At 40.8% G+C, this 15,712-nt stretch overlaps 1 protein-coding gene across 3 annotated transcripts in view; it reads right to left on the bottom strand.

The window, feature by feature from the left end:
• The window catches only part of TTLL11 (tubulin tyrosine ligase like 11), a 255,910-nt gene that overhangs the window by 226,663 nt on the left and 13,535 nt on the right, over positions 1-15,712 (bottom strand). Inside the window, exon 1 of one of the 3 annotated variants that reach the window (XM_082467865.1) lies at positions 13,723-13,739. The exons of the other annotated variants lie outside the window; for them this stretch is intronic. The gene's annotated coding sequence lies outside the window, so the exon portion shown is untranslated. Of the gene's footprint in view, positions 1-13,722; positions 13,740-15,712 lie in introns of those variants that run through there. 3 annotated transcript variants of the gene reach the window in all.

Here is a 15,712-nt window from a genome sequence, read left to right as displayed (position 1 = left end):
TGCAGGATCTTAGTTCCCCGACCAGGGATGGAACCCAGGCCTCCTGCAGTGGAAGCGTGGAGTCCTAATCACTGGACCACCAGGGAATTCCCTACTTTCAACTTTTAAAAATATCCTTCATTGGTATTAGTGCACTAGTTAAATCTGAAGTTTCATATTGTAGTTCAATCATCTGATGTTTGTCTACTGTGCCAGAATACTTCTGAATTCTAAGGTTAATTCAGTAAGTACTTCATTATGATACCATGTAAATATTATTTAATAACTAATATTCATTTGTCCTTAATAATCCATTTGCTGTAACAAATTTGTTGTTGAAATGGAAATACTATATTGACTAATATTCTCTTCCTTGAAGAGGGGGCACCTTTTACTAATTCACACAAAAGGACAGTATGGGCCAGGAATGATCCTGGTTCAAGCACAGGGACGGTGTCTGACTGTGTCTTTATTGCCAGTGCCTTGCACGGGGCTTGGGGCTCAGGAGACATTCAACATATATTTGTTTAAATGAAGATCTTCAAGGCCTCAGAATTTAAAATCATATATGTATGCTTTATTTCACTGTACTTTCTAGAAATACTTCTACACATTCTAATGGAACAGTAATGCATACACTCTTAGAACAGTCCTAAGCGGCCAGCTGAAGCTCATTAAACTGTCACCCAGCAGGGACCATTTGCCTCTCCATTTGTTCCTTAGACACAGAACACTTTTTCCCAAAAAGAATGTCTTAGGAGTCAGAAGGTTTCATAGTTATACCATTAGAGGGACATCTTTGCAACCTGCCTAGAGAAAAAGCCCAGTAAGATGGTAAGGCTTTATGTAGGTAGTTTCAAATAGAGTCTGAGATTCCGTAAGACAGGAACAAGTGCAGAGGCTTAAGAAAGCTATGCTATCATGGAAAGTAAACCTGGCCAAAACCTAAGGCTTGCAGGGGCTGACAAACAGCTGGCTCTCTATTTCTGGCTTGAGCTTCACAATGCCAGAGATAGGATGAGTTCACTGCCTGGAATGCCTTTATGTCATTTCCCTTTAAAGAAAACAGTCACAAAAAAACAGCGCTAGAACCATTACTGATTACACAGTTCAATTCAATTAACATTTGCTGAATGCCTTCTCTGTGCCAGGCATGAAGGACTCAAAGATGAATAAGACAAGCTCCCTGCCACTCTGAATACCTTACAGTTTAGGGGAAGAGACAGACCATCTCAATCAATAACCCTCCCCACCCAGCACCATGCTGTCCCAGGCAGCCCCGTCTCTCCCCTGGGGTCTACAATAGCATCCAAACTTGCCTCTGCCTCCCCTCTGGAACTCTGGAATCTATTCTCTGTAGGGCAGCTGGGGTGAACTTTTTAAAAGGTAAGTGTAATTATCTTTTTCCCTGTACATAGGCAATGGTCTAACCTCTGCATGTGGTCTGGCCCCTGAATGTCTGCCGGCAAGGCAAGCATCACATTGGAAACTCCCATATCCAGCCAGACCATCTGCAAAGCCATATCCTATGAGGGTGAACTAGAAGAAAACCTGCCTTGTCCTGGCCGTGGCTCAGGAAGGGGAAAGAGAAGGAAAGGAGTCTCCTCTCTCAGAACACCGTCATAACACCTTCCTGATGCAAGCCTGGAGTCAGAATTCAGCTACGCCAATAACCTAAAAAGCCTGAAACCTAAACTTTAGTTTTAAGTGTTCTGGGGTAGTAGAGCCCTCTGAAGCATCTGCAAAAGATGAAAATCCTCACTTTAAGCCCAAACCTCAAAGAATTATCAGAGATTAAAGTTGCAGGGAACACGAGCTCACTATCAAAAAAAGGTCCAACAAACACCTAACTCATTACTCCAGGAAGAGAGAAGAGTAAGATTGGGTGACAGATAATACTGAAAGAGAAAATAGATGAGAATTTTCCAGAATTAAAAGATAACAAACCTCAGAGACAAGAATCTCAACAAATCCCAAGCAGAATAAATAAAAAGAGATCCTCACCTAGGGAGTCATAATGACACTGAAGACATCTAAGACAAAGAAAGGATTTTAGAGGCAGCCAGAAAGAAGAAGACACTTTACGAGTAAAGGAAAAAAGCAGACTGAGAGCTGACTTCTCAACAGCAGAAATGGAAGTGAGCCAACAGTGGCATATCTTCAAAGGGCTGAGCTCATAAAACTCTCAACTTAGCAATGTATGTGCAGCGACACTATCTCTCAAGAGTGAGGGAAAATGAAGGTAATTTTGGACAAATAAAAACTGATAGCCTATTACAAATAGTCCCTTACTAAAGGAACTTCTAAAAGATTACTCCAGGAGAAAGAAAACAATCTCAGAAGGAAGGTCTGAGTCGTAAAATAGAATAATGAACAAAGAAAATGGTAAACATGTGGGTAAACCTAAAATACACCGAGACTATGTAAAACAAAAATAAGGTCTAATTGGTGAAGTTAAAAAAAAAAAGGATAGGGCTTCCCTGGTGGCACAGTGGTTAAGAATCTGCCTGCCGATGCAGGGGACACGGGTTCGAGCCCTGGTCTGGGAAGATCCCACATGCCATGGAGCAACTAAGCCCGTGAGCCACAACTACTGAGCCTGAGCGTCTGGAGCCTGTGCTCCGCAACAAGAGAGGCCGCGATAGTGAGAGGCCCGCGCACCGCGATGAAGAGTGGCCCCCACTCGCCGCAACTAGAGAAAGCCCTCGCACAGAAACGAAGACCCAACACAGCCAAAAATAAATAAATAAAAAAATTTTTTTAAAGAAAGGATAAAGTAAGATAGAAGTAAAATATTGGACAACAAAAGCACATAAGTCAGGAGGGATGCAACCACAATGAAAGCATCCTAAGATCCTCGTCTTGTTAAAAGGAGAGTGAAGATACTAACTTTAGACTTTGCAAAATTATATACATATTAAATTTTCTAAGATAACCAGTAGAAGAATAAAAACAGAATGTATAACTTCCAGACTAGTACAGGGTGAAATGGAAAAAGAAAAAACTCAATGTAAAATGACATGAAATCCATAATCATACAGGGAAATGTAAATATACCTCTTCAAGTAATGAATAGATCAGACAAAAATATTAGGACTACAGAATTTGTGGAGTGCAATCCACAAGTTAATCTAATGTACATATGTAAAATATTGCATTCAGTAACTAGAGAATACACACTTTTTGCAAGCACACATAGAACATGACCATGTATTAGGCTATAAAGCAAAAAAAAAAAAGGAAAACAAAATGAAGATGGAGGGCATGAGGAAGGGAGGAAAGGATTAAAAAAGGAAGAACATCCTTTAACCACACTGCAGTTAAGTTAGAAATTAATAATAAAATAAGTAGAAATAACCTCAGATGTTTAGAAACTCTAAAAAGCCACAGTTCAAATAACCCATGGGTCAAAGAAAAAATTTTCATGAAAATTTAAAATACGTAGAACTAAAAGGTGACTTTTTTTTCTTTTTTTTTTTTTCTTTCTTTTTTTAGGGAGAGAAAGGTGACTTTTTTAATGCTACATAGTAAAACTTGTGGGTGCAGCTAAAGCAGTATTTAGAGACAAGTTTGTAGTCTTGAATGCTTTTATTAGAAAAGATGATAGGCTAAGCATCCAACCTAATGTCAGAAAAAGAACAGAATAAACCTCAAAAAGTTGAAGAAAAGAAATAAAGAGCAGAAAGCCATGAAATAGAAAACAAAGATACAATGGAGATGGATCAATAAGGCAAAAGTTGCTTCTTTGGAAAAACTAATCAAATTGAGATCCTTGAAGAATGTGTAAGAGTTAGCCAAAGAAAGGAAGGGGACATTCTAAGTAAGGAGAAGGAAAAATATGAACAAAGGTAAAGAGGAATGGCACAGCACGAAGGTTCAAGATAACCACATGCAGTGCAGTGTTGGCAGTAGATAAAGTTCAAGGCATGGAATATGTGAAGTGAGTCTAGAGAAGCTTAGGGCCAAATGTTAATTTAAAAATATTCAACCGTACCAGGTATTTATAGGCTAAGTACTTTACATGATTGTATCTTTTTATTCTGGCAACAAACAACTCCATGAGGTGTGACTGTATTATGCCTATTCTATAGATAAAGAAACTGAGGCTCAGAGTAAAATTTTCCCGGTGTTATACAGTGTGTTGGTTCAAAACCACATCTGTGTGGCTCCAAAGCCCATACTTTCAACTGCCATGCGACACTGCCTCACTGGAAGGCTTCATATCGAGCCTCCATAATGAGCCCTAACTTTATTCTTCAGGCAAATGTTTGAATTTCCACCCCTCGCCCCCAAAAAAAAACTCCCTCTTAGGATGAAAGTTTGGAGTGCTGTTACAGCTGCCACTACTTTATGCCACCAGGGCAAGATTCTGTTAGATACCGGTGTCCAAGGAGCCCATGTACCACTGATAGGCAATCTGGCAACACAGAATTAACATGCAGAATTAACAGGGACACTTGATTGATTTAAGTTCCTGAAACATATTTCCAGTTACTACCCAGGAGATAAGTACTGTTCAATGATGAGAACTGGATAAGCATATGGCATTTTTTCAACAGCTTTATTGAAGTATAATTCACAGACCATACAATTCACCCATTTAAATTGTACAATTCAACATTCTTTAGTATAGTCATAGAGTTGTGCAACCATCACCACAATTGATTTAAGGACATTTTCATCACCCCAAAAAGAAATCCTAACTAAGTCACTAACAGTCACTCCCCACTTCTCCCATCAAAAGCCTCCCTCACCCCCAGCTCTAGGCAGCCACTAATCTACTTTGTGTCTTTATAGATTTTCCTATTCTCAACAGTTCATATAAATGGAATCACATAATATATGGTCTTTTGTGCCTGGCTTCTTTCACATAACACGCTTATAAGGCTCATCCATGTTGTAGCATGTACCAGTACTTCATTCCTTTCTATGGCCACATACTATTCCACTGTATGGATATTCCACATTTTATTTATCCTTCAGCTGATAGACCTTTGGTTGTTCCCACTTTTTGTCTATTGTGAATAACGATGCTATAAACATTAGTGTACAAGTTTCTGTGTAGACCTATGTTTTCAGTTCTCTTGGGTGTATACCTAGGAGTGAATTGCTGGCAGGGGGTAATCCTGTGTTTAGCATTTTGAGGAACTGCCAAACTGTTTTTCAAATGGCTGCACCATTTTACTTTCCTACCAGTATGAAGGTTCCAATTTCTCCACATTCTCACCAACACTTATTATCTGTCTTTTTTATTATAGACATCCTAGTGGGTACAAAGTGGTATTTCAGTGTGGTTTTGATATTCACTTCCCTAATGGTTAATGATGGCATATGACATTTGAACACAGCTCTTAATGTATCCTTTTCTCATACGAGATATTTTTGACAAAATCTAAGAAATAACCTATTGAGACTTCCAGCAGTTTCTTTGCTCAACTGTACATAAAATGCTTAAGTCTTACTTCATCTATAGAAGAACAGGGATGGGGTAAGGAATCAGATGCAGGGAGAGGGTCGATGATGGGGAGAAACTCAAACATGTCCACTGAATACATTATTTGAAAATTCAAAAGTGGCTCACATTTTGATATGGCTATTTCAATTTAGATGTGATGACTACACCAAAATAGCCATGTCAAAATGCCCTGCTCTGAGCTAGGCACTGATTATTAGAATTAGATTTGGTAAAGACAGAGAGAAGATTCATTTATTTCACTCTCTTCTCCAATATTTGTCATTATATTCTTCAAAAGCAAGCACTTACAGGAACTCTCATACACTGTTGCATATTAACTGCTACAACTTTTTTGGAAAGCAATTTGGCAATACATTCCAAAGCCCTAAAATGTATATGCCCTTTAACCTAATTATTTCATTTCTGGAAAGTTGTCTTAAATCAATGTGAAATATAGGGAAAAAAGTAAACCACAAATTTTTTTCACAGGTGAATCAATCTAAACATTTAATAATATGAAAATAATGAAAAATATTTCACTGAGATATTTTGCAGCAATTAAAATGACATTTATGAAAAATTTGTATAGTGTAAGAAATGTTTAAATTATAATGTGGGCATTAATGTTAACATAACAAATTATATCAGCTTTGTAAAATATAAAAATTTATGCCTAGAAGAAATACTGAAATGAAATCCTTCAAAATAAAAATAGTCATTGCAATACTGAATCACTATGATGTACACCTGAAATTAATATTGTAAATCAACTATACTTCAACTTAAAAATAAAATAAAATACTCTGATTAAAAAAAAAAAAAAAAAAGAGAATCCCACCACTGCAAAACAAGCACTATAAATATTTAGGGGTTTGAATTGTTTTTAGTTACTAATAATAATGTTTCATTGTTTTATTGGGTTTTTATTTAAATATTAAAACCTTTAAAAAAACAGTCATTGCATCTCAGTGGTGGGATTACAAATGGGTTTTTCTATTTTTTGCAAAATTTTAATATTTTAAACAATGTACAAGGATTATTATTTTTTTAAATAAGTGTGTTTATTTATTTATTTATTTATTTATGGCTGCATTGGGTCTTCATTGCTGCATGCGGGGTTTCTCTGGTTGCGGTGAACAAGGGCTACTCTTCTATGCAGTGTGCCAGCTTCTCATTGCGGTGGCTTCTCTTCTTGTGGAGCACGGGCTCTAGGTGCGCGGGCTTAGTAGTTGTGGCACACGGGCTCAGTAGTTGTGGCACACGGGCTCAGTAGTTGTGGTACGCGGGCTCAGTAGTTCTGGCTCACGGGCTCTAGAGCGCAGGCTCAGTAGTTGTGGCGCATGGGCTTAGTTGCTCCGTGGCACGTGGGATCTTCCCAGACCAGGGATCAAACCTGTGTCCCCTGCATTGGCAGGTGGATTCTTAACCACTGTGCCACCAGGGAAGTCTCCAAGGATTATTTACATAAGTGATGAATGTGGGTTTTTTGTTTTTTTTTTTTTTAATTAATTAATTAATTTATTTATGGCTGTGTTGGGTCTTCGTTTCTGTGCTAGGGTTTTCTCTAGTTGTGGCAAGCGGGGGCCAATCTTCATCATGCTGCGCGGGCCTCTCACTATCGCGGCCTCTCTTGTTGCAGAGCACAGGCTCCGGACGTGCAGGCTCAGTAATTGTGGCTCACGGGCCCAGTTGCTCCGCGGCATGTGGGATCTTCCCAGACCAGGGCTCGAACCCGTGTCCCCTGCGTTGGCAGGCAGATTCTCAACCACTGCGCCACCAGGGAAGCCCTAAATGTGGTTTTAAATAAAACTAACAGCCAGGCTCAAAGCCCAGTCCTGCACTGAATGCCTTCAGTAAACACTAATTTCCAGTGGTCTTATTTCTAAGAGTCAGGAAATCATACTCTACTTAGAGAAACAGTATGATCCACTGTAACAAGACCTGGCCTGAGAGCCAGGACAACACCCTCGAGTTCTGAGCTGTGTGTCACTTAACAACTTTGAATGGTGGGAGAGTTGAAACAGACCACACACTTAGTGCATTCTCACTTTGGAATACAGGTTACATATGTTATTAAAATGGGACACCAACCCTAAAAAACAAGTATCACGATGTCCCGTGTGACAGAACAAATAGTGGTGCGGATTCATACCCAAATCTAACTCCACACCACACTGACATCTGTAAAACAGAAATAATAAGGTCCACCATGCTTACTGCACAACGTAAAAGTCAACTTAGATAAATATATGTGACAGTTCCACATAAAATGTCTAGTTCCTGGAAATGTAAGACTCTAAGGCCCTCCACACTGCCTCTTAATTCTCTAGGAGTTTAATAGTACCTGAAGACAGAACTGCATGTTTCTTCTGCCCTCTTAAGCTAAGTCAATAATAAATAAAGACTGCTTTTAGTAAGTAGCAAGAAAAAAAATGTTTTCAATTATAATAATGTAGATCATGCAAGGCAAATGATTATTAGATGTTTAAATATCAACAGGGGGAAAAGATTTACAACACAAATGAGACAAAAAGTAACTACCCATAATATTTACAAACCAATAAGAAAAACATAAACAAACAAAATGTAAATGTAAACAACCCAAAAGATAAATGAACAAAAAGACATTTAGGCATTTCACAGATGAAGCAGTACAAATGACTAAAAACGTATACAAAAAGCCAAACCCTGATGACAATGACAAAACTGTAAATTAAAAGCACATATTTTTACCTATCAGTTTGGTAAAGATTTAGAAGATTAATAGTACACAGCATTGGAAAGGATATGCATGGACGAGCACTTTCAAACACTGCTGGCGGCAACTTGACAGTAACTATCAAAATACAAAGTACACGTATCCTCTGACCCAACAATTCCTAGGAGTTTATCCTACAGAAGCATTTGTACACAGTGATGTTTACTGCACTGTTCTTTGTAACAGCAAACAAGAAATAGGGAAACACACCCATCAGTACATTGCATGGTGGTACATCCATCGAATGGACTCTTTGGTTGTTATTAAAATGAAATGAATCCGTATGTACTAACAGAGAAAGATGTCCATGAGGTACTGCCAAAGAAAAACTTGCCAAATACCATAAATATTGTACAATGTCAGCATTTAAAATAAAATGAAAATTGTTTCTATTTCTATTTCTATACTATATATGTATCTCTTGTATCTCTACATATGATGTGTAGTTGGTGGTCATCAGCAGGATGTTCTGATTCTCCTCTTTGCACTCTCACGGTAGGACTGCGTGCCCCAGCCCCTCTGAAGTTCACCGTGCTATGTATCTTGCTTTGACAAATGAAATGTGAGCAGAATCACCTCGGGGTAGAAGGCTTAAAAGCCAGTGCAGAATTTATCATGTTCCCTTCCTCTCAGTGACTCACTGAAGCAGGTGCTGAGCTGGAAGCCTGGGTCTCTGAATAACCAAGATGGCGGGAGCCCCTTCTCGCCCCACCCCCATACCAAATCTCATCAACCCCCTAGGTGGGAGCAAGAAAGAAACTTTTGTTGTAGTAAGCCACTGATAGCTTGTGGTTGTTTGATACTCCAGCACAATTCAGTGGTCCTGATACATATAGGAATAAGAAAAAAAAAAAAATCTGGAAAGATACATACCAAACTGTAATCTTGGGGTTACCCTAAGAGAAGAATGAGAATGGGAGAGGGGAAGGGCAGGGAATGGGGTCGGGGGGACTTTGGGGTTTCAGTTTACACACTTGGGAATTGCATAAATTTTCATAAGCACATATTGTTTTTGGAATTTGAACAAAAGGTATTTGTAAATAATCTAAGATGTCCAGAAATTTTTACTTTGTTGCTTTTTAAAATTCCAATAACCACAGTTCTGACACAAAGAGAAATAAAATCCCCCTGTGACCATAACGAACAAAATATGAAAACTGGCCTTTGTAAGAGTTCTAGGCAGAGGGACTGAAGGGCTTCTTTGAAAAGTAACACTATACTTAGGGATGACAGCACGCGAGACAAACAGCCTTATTCTTCCAGCTCCAATAAGGATGCGGAGGTTTTACTCAGATGACACAGAAGCAGATGGGGGAAGAGAAGGAGCTGTCAGCAATGCCTGCCAGGACTTAGGGAGCATTTATAAAAATTACTAGATAACGGTTCCAAAACACCCAGAGAAACAAACAGGTAAACAAATGGCGGCCGAGGCAGCTGTTAAGGCAGGGCCCGATTTGAGGTGATGCGGAAGGAGAGATGTTGGTCCATCTGGAATAGAGAAGCAAGATCATCGTTCTCTCTGACAAAAGCACAGCCTCCGTGGAGGGATCTCAGGGAGTGACTGGGCCGTGGAGGAGCAGCCACATGGAAAGGAGGGGCTCCAAACTGATTAAAGCAACAGCAAGGTTATTTGCTTGTTCACACCAATCAATTTTCTATTATAAAATTGAATTAAGATGTCATAGAAATTCATCGGAGGGAAAGCCAAACCAACAGGTATTCTTACTTTAAAGCACCGGGCACTTCAAAGATTTTCAGAATTAATCCTCACAAGCCTACCATGTTTTTATGCTCATTCTTAGAGATGAGGAACCTTTGGCTCAGAGAGGTAAAGGAACTTGTCCAGGGTCACAGAGCCAAGATTCAAACCCATGCCTGGTATGGACTTTCCAGGGTCAGTAGGGAGGGCCGCTTAGGGATGAAAGTAAGGAGTCAGCCCAGGGAATCTGCTTCTCTTCTATACAGCTAACAGATACATTCACATCAACAACCTCCTTATTTGTTTTATGAACACAAAAGTTAAGTACTGATGTCACTTGAATAGCTAAAATAAGTTTCCCATGGTGACATATATAGTTAATATACCTGAGTATGATGAGACAGGCACCAGGTCCAGAATAGAGGCTTTAAAAAATTCAATTAAGGGGCTTCCCTGGTGGCACAGTGGTTAAGAATCCGCCTGCCAACGCAGGGGACACAGATTCGATCCCTGGTCCGGGAAGATCCCACATGCTGCGGAGCAACTAAGCCCATGCGCCACAACTACTGAGCCTGCGCTCTAGAGCCCGAGAGCCACAACTACTGAGCCCACGTGCCACAACTACTGAAGCTCGCGTGCCTAGAGCCAATGCTCCGCAACAAGAGAAGCCACCGCAATGAGAAGCCCATGCACCGCAACGAATAGTAGCCCCCTCTGGCCGCAACTAGAGAAAGCCTGCGCACAGCAACGAAGACCCAATGCAGCCAAAAATAAATTTTAAAATTAAATAAATAACTTAAAAAAAATTCAATTGAACTCATGAAACCTTAAAAGTATAATTGATTTTAAAAGAAAAGAACTTTAAATCAGTGTTATTTAAAAAATTTTAAACCTAAACTACATCACATTGACATTCATGCAAAAAATGTAACTCTCCCTTATCCTGCAGAGGTCTCTGGGTGCTTTTGTTATCTGCTGTATCCCAAGAACCCAAATATAGCCTGGCACAAAGTAGGTCTCAAAGTATTTGTTAAATGATTCAAATGAGCTGGTCATGTCTATTTAACCAGTAACCTATATACGCAGATGAAACTCTATACTAGTTGTTTTCTAGTTTAAAAATATATATAGATCAAATAACACTTGTCTATAGTTACCCAATAGAAGGAAAAGTAACATTAACTGAATACAATGTGCCAAGCATTGGGTTAAGGCAATTTACATACATCCCCTCATTTAATCTCGCAAGAATTCTGCAAGAGAAGCATCACTAGCCCACCGATACAGTTGAAGGATCGACGCTCAGAGTGGTTCTGTATGCAGTGCCCAACTGGCTTGGTCACACAAGTAATTAGTGGCAAGGATTTTTAACTCATCTGTCTGAATTCAAAGTCCACACTAGCTCCAGAACACAATACTTTCCCTCTAGAGAAGCCACTTAAAAGAGTGGCTGATTACTTTTACAATATGTTCTTTTCAAGGAACAGATTTAAAAGAAAAAGAAAATGTATGATTGAATTTTTGCACTCAACTTCTGCTGATACAAAACCAGAATCCAGAATGCTAAGAAAATCGAGGCTATTTACAACAGAGGGCATGTTTATATAACACAGAAAACTGCTCTAACAATTTTAACACCTGCTTAAAAACCAAAATTTTTATCTGTAGTAGTTATAGAACTTGAATATGAGCTCCTGGAATTTACTGTCTTTTAAAGGACTCTGTAAGGCATTAGTGTGGATTCATGAAGCTATTATATATATTATATAAGAGTGGCAGTGAATTGTGATTTTTATGGTGTGACAAGCTTAACTTGCAAAGGAAAAATTCTAGTAGACTAGGCGTTAAAATAACGTGTCTACTGAAGGCGAACATTCGATGGAGTAGGCTATAAACCGTCCCTAAATGTAATGCTGTTTTCAAAACATGGAAAGTAAATCGCGATGACTATCATTAAAGTGAGAAAGGGAGGAATGTTAAACTACCCAATTCTTCATTTTCTAATCTGCCTTCTTCCACAAAGAGTCTGAGACACAGCAGTTCATGCAGCAGGCTCACATCCTGCAGAGGAGCAAGGCCACTCGGCAAGTCAAATGCACCAGAATCTCTTCTCCCTCGTGGGCAGCAATGAGATAGGATTTGCAAGGTGCAGACACCAAATGCTCCCTCTGCCAGGCAGGATATATTTCAATGTGCTTTACTTTAAGTCCTGTTTGCAATATCACCCTCCTGGTTCTAAGTGACACCACTGCCATTTCAGAGTTACGAGTCAGATGAGGAATGGGAGGGCTAAGAAGTGGAGGAAGATAAAACATACTGAAAAGTGGGCTTGGGAACAAGACAGACTGTTCGAACCCTGACCCTCCCACTTTCTTGCTGTGCCCAATTCAGTTTCTTCAATTGTTATCTGGGAATAATGAAAATAGAGTAACTCCTTGCAGGGTGGATTTTAGCAAAGGATTAGCAAAGAAGACAGTATAGTATTGCATACTGGCTACAAGCACAGGCCCTGGATGGCTTGGCCACTTGTTACCTGTGTGAACTTGGGCTCAACCCTGAACTAACCTCCTCTCAACCTCAGTTTCCTCATCTGTAAATTGGAAATGATAAGGGGATCCACATCAGAGGGTTGCTGTGAGGACTAAATAAAATAATCCATAATAAACATTTTACACTAGTTTTAATGAGTATAAAGCACTTAGAATGATGCCTAGCACATAATACGATATTTCATAAACAGTAACTAACATAGTACAAGTTATAAATAGGATGACAGCATAAGTATATATATATATATATGTTCTGAAGAAAGGCTGGATACATTTCAGAAAACAGCACTTGATTTGGACACTCTCAAACAAAGAGTTCACACTGTAATAGATCTTGGGATGGGGCTTATGCCAACTATTACCAACAAAGGTCCCTCTATCAAATCTCTCAGCGCCCTCGTTCACGTTAGCTGATGCCCATGGCACCACTACGCACATATACACAACCGACATCTCCAAGGAGGGCAGCTCACAACAACAGTGGCATCTATCCTCCATGGTGTCTTTTCCCTAAGGTTTTCTCTAATGAGGGTGTCAGAATTGCAAAAATATACAGGAGACGGGGAGAGAGGCTCACACGATTAGAAGAGGACCATACAATTCCGTAAATATTTATTGAACATCTACTATGAGCCAGGAACCATCCCTCTCACGTTGCAACTTCACGGTGACTCTATAAACATGATTTTGCTCTTCTAGAATAAACTTTCGTCTTACCTACAAGTTTACAGAGCTAACATTTGTGAATTGTCCTTTGAGAAACAAATTTAGCATGGTGGGCACCATTGCATTAGACCTGACTGGAGTTACAACTGACAACTGAATCATTTCAGAGAGTTGGCGTGGGGCCCTTGAGACTGACAGAGTGGGCAAGGAAAGCTCGGTCTATATATGGCAAGAATCTGAGGTTATATTCAGCCAGAAGTGCAAGCCTCTCAGCATGGCCTTCGATGTCCTCCAACCTGGCTCCTTCTTCATCTCTCTCTGCTCTCCACGTGCCCTCTAAGCCACCATCACCCCATCCTGCATATAAACCCGGATCTCCCTGCCTTTGCTCCTATTCTGTATGGAATGCCATTTACCCACTCAACTCCCAGGCTGGACCGCAATTGTCTATATGCACGTCTATCCCTGGAGGGCAAGGAGGGACTCCCTTTCATGTCTATGCCACCCCTGACCCAGGGTCCGCCAGTATCAGCCAGCAGGGAGCAGTGGGAAGGGCACAGAATGGGAGGCTGGTTTCAAGTGGAAACCTGTTTCAAATGCTAGCTCTGCCCCTTACCAGCTGTCGGACCTTGGATACATTAACTTCTGTGTACTTCGATTTCCTCCTGTGTAAAATGGAGACAAAAGGGCATTTACTTTATTGGTTGCTGGGAGAATCAACTCCTTGGCTATATGTAAAGCACTTAGAAGAGTGCCTGGCACAGGGGAAGAGCTGTGGAAGGCTCCATCATAGCTGCTGTTCATTATCACTGATATCGTTATTGTCGTTAAGTGCGTGCAGAAAAGAGAAAAGTGGAGAAAGAAGGGAGACCGCGCCCTGTAGCTGAGCAAACGTCTGAACGCCCATGCTGGCTCAGCGCTGCCCTGCTGAATAGCCCGATGGTGGAGCCCCTCACCACTCACTCGCAAAAGGAGACACAGAGCTTTCACACTGGTTGGTGCTCATAACCTTATTTCTTGCCTGGGCTGCTGCCCAACCCCTGCCAAAGCCAGCCAGCTAGGGACTCCCAAATCCTGCAGTGACAGCACAGCATGACATACAAGGGACACTGCAGCTCAGTTCCTTGCAACCCAGCCCCCAGCAGACTTCCTGCTCCTAGAATATCAGTGCTGAGCGTTAGAGGTGACCTTTTCCAACAGCACCCCTGTAACAGATGGGGAAACTGAGGCCTGGGGAGGCTGTGTTTACATTTTGTTAGTACCCAGTTTATATATATGTTACTTGTCGTGCAGCCAATTTTGTGGTAGGTACTAAGAATACCATGACCATTGTTTAAAGCTGGAAGGAACTTCAAAGTTTACCCAGTCTGGCACTTTTCAAACTCCACATTCTATGGCATCAAGATGAGATGTGAGCCCTGTTGCAAGTCATTCATTCATTCATTTATGGATCACCCGCCATCTGCTGGGCATCAGGGACACAAGTCAGACACCACTCCTGTCCTCGGGACCTCACAGACGAATAGGGAAGCGTGACTATGTAAATAATCACATGTCTAATAGTAAAGTCTTGTTGTGAGTGAATTATGTTTTAAAATATACTAGAATGAGCATCTCCACTTACATGCCAACATGCTTTCTGAGCAGAACAGGCAGGATTGGGGCTGGAGGTAGCGCCCTGTAAACTGCTCACCCCACCGGGTTCACCTGTGCAAGGGCCACACATAGACTCACATTACCATTATGTGGCTACAGCAGTAAGGAGACTGGGAACCACTGACCCAACCCCATTTGACAGACAGGCAAACTGAGGCCTAAAGAATTTAACTCACTTACCAAAGTAGCACAGCAGATAAACAAAAGACGCTTAAGATTCTGTAGTGGCTCATGTAGGCTTCCAAAAGAATCCACATTCCACAGTGCAGCACATGATCTGACCCCTGCTCACCCCTCCTGCCCTCTCTCTCACCATTCTGCCCCCCACTCTATGACTCAGCCCTACTGAACTACCTGAGAAGCCCCAAATGCACCTCTGCTTGGTCCATCCCACTCCCTCGGCCAGGGATCCAAAGTCGACGACCCCTAAATAATGCCAACTCATTCTCAGCACTCAGAACTCAGCTCAGGGCTCTCTCCTCCAGTACATGGCCCTGACATGGCCCCCCCTCTATCTCCTATAGCATGTACGCCTTTACACAGAGAGAGAAACGCTCATCACATAAGGTGTTCATCCAGTCAACAAATATTTATTGAGCACCTCTATGTGCCAAGCACCTGAGGATACAGCAGTAAATAAAACAAAAGCCCCTGCCCTCATGGAGCTTACATTCTACTGAGGGAAACAGACAATAAACAATACAAAATATAATGTCACTAAAGTTCAGTACTATGAAAAAAAAAATAAAAAAGAGTGGAGGGATCTTGGGGGAAGGCCTCTCCAAGGAGGTGGCATTTGATCAGAGATCTGAAGTAACAGAGTAAGCCATGCCAATAGCTGGGAAAAGAGCATTTCAGGAAGCAGCAGCAAAGGCCCTGTAACTACTGCAATGATTTCTTTACTTGTGTCTTACCTCCTACTGAACTTGGAGGTCCTTGAAGGCAAGGGT

This window comes from Balaenoptera physalus (genome assembly GCF_965194825.1).
Source record: "Balaenoptera physalus genome assembly, chromosome: 7".
Taxonomy (NCBI): domain Eukaryota; kingdom Metazoa; phylum Chordata; class Mammalia; order Artiodactyla; family Balaenopteridae; genus Balaenoptera; species Balaenoptera physalus.
Note: the sequence above shows the minus strand (reverse complement) of the source record. Positions and strands in the feature narration are given on the sequence as shown.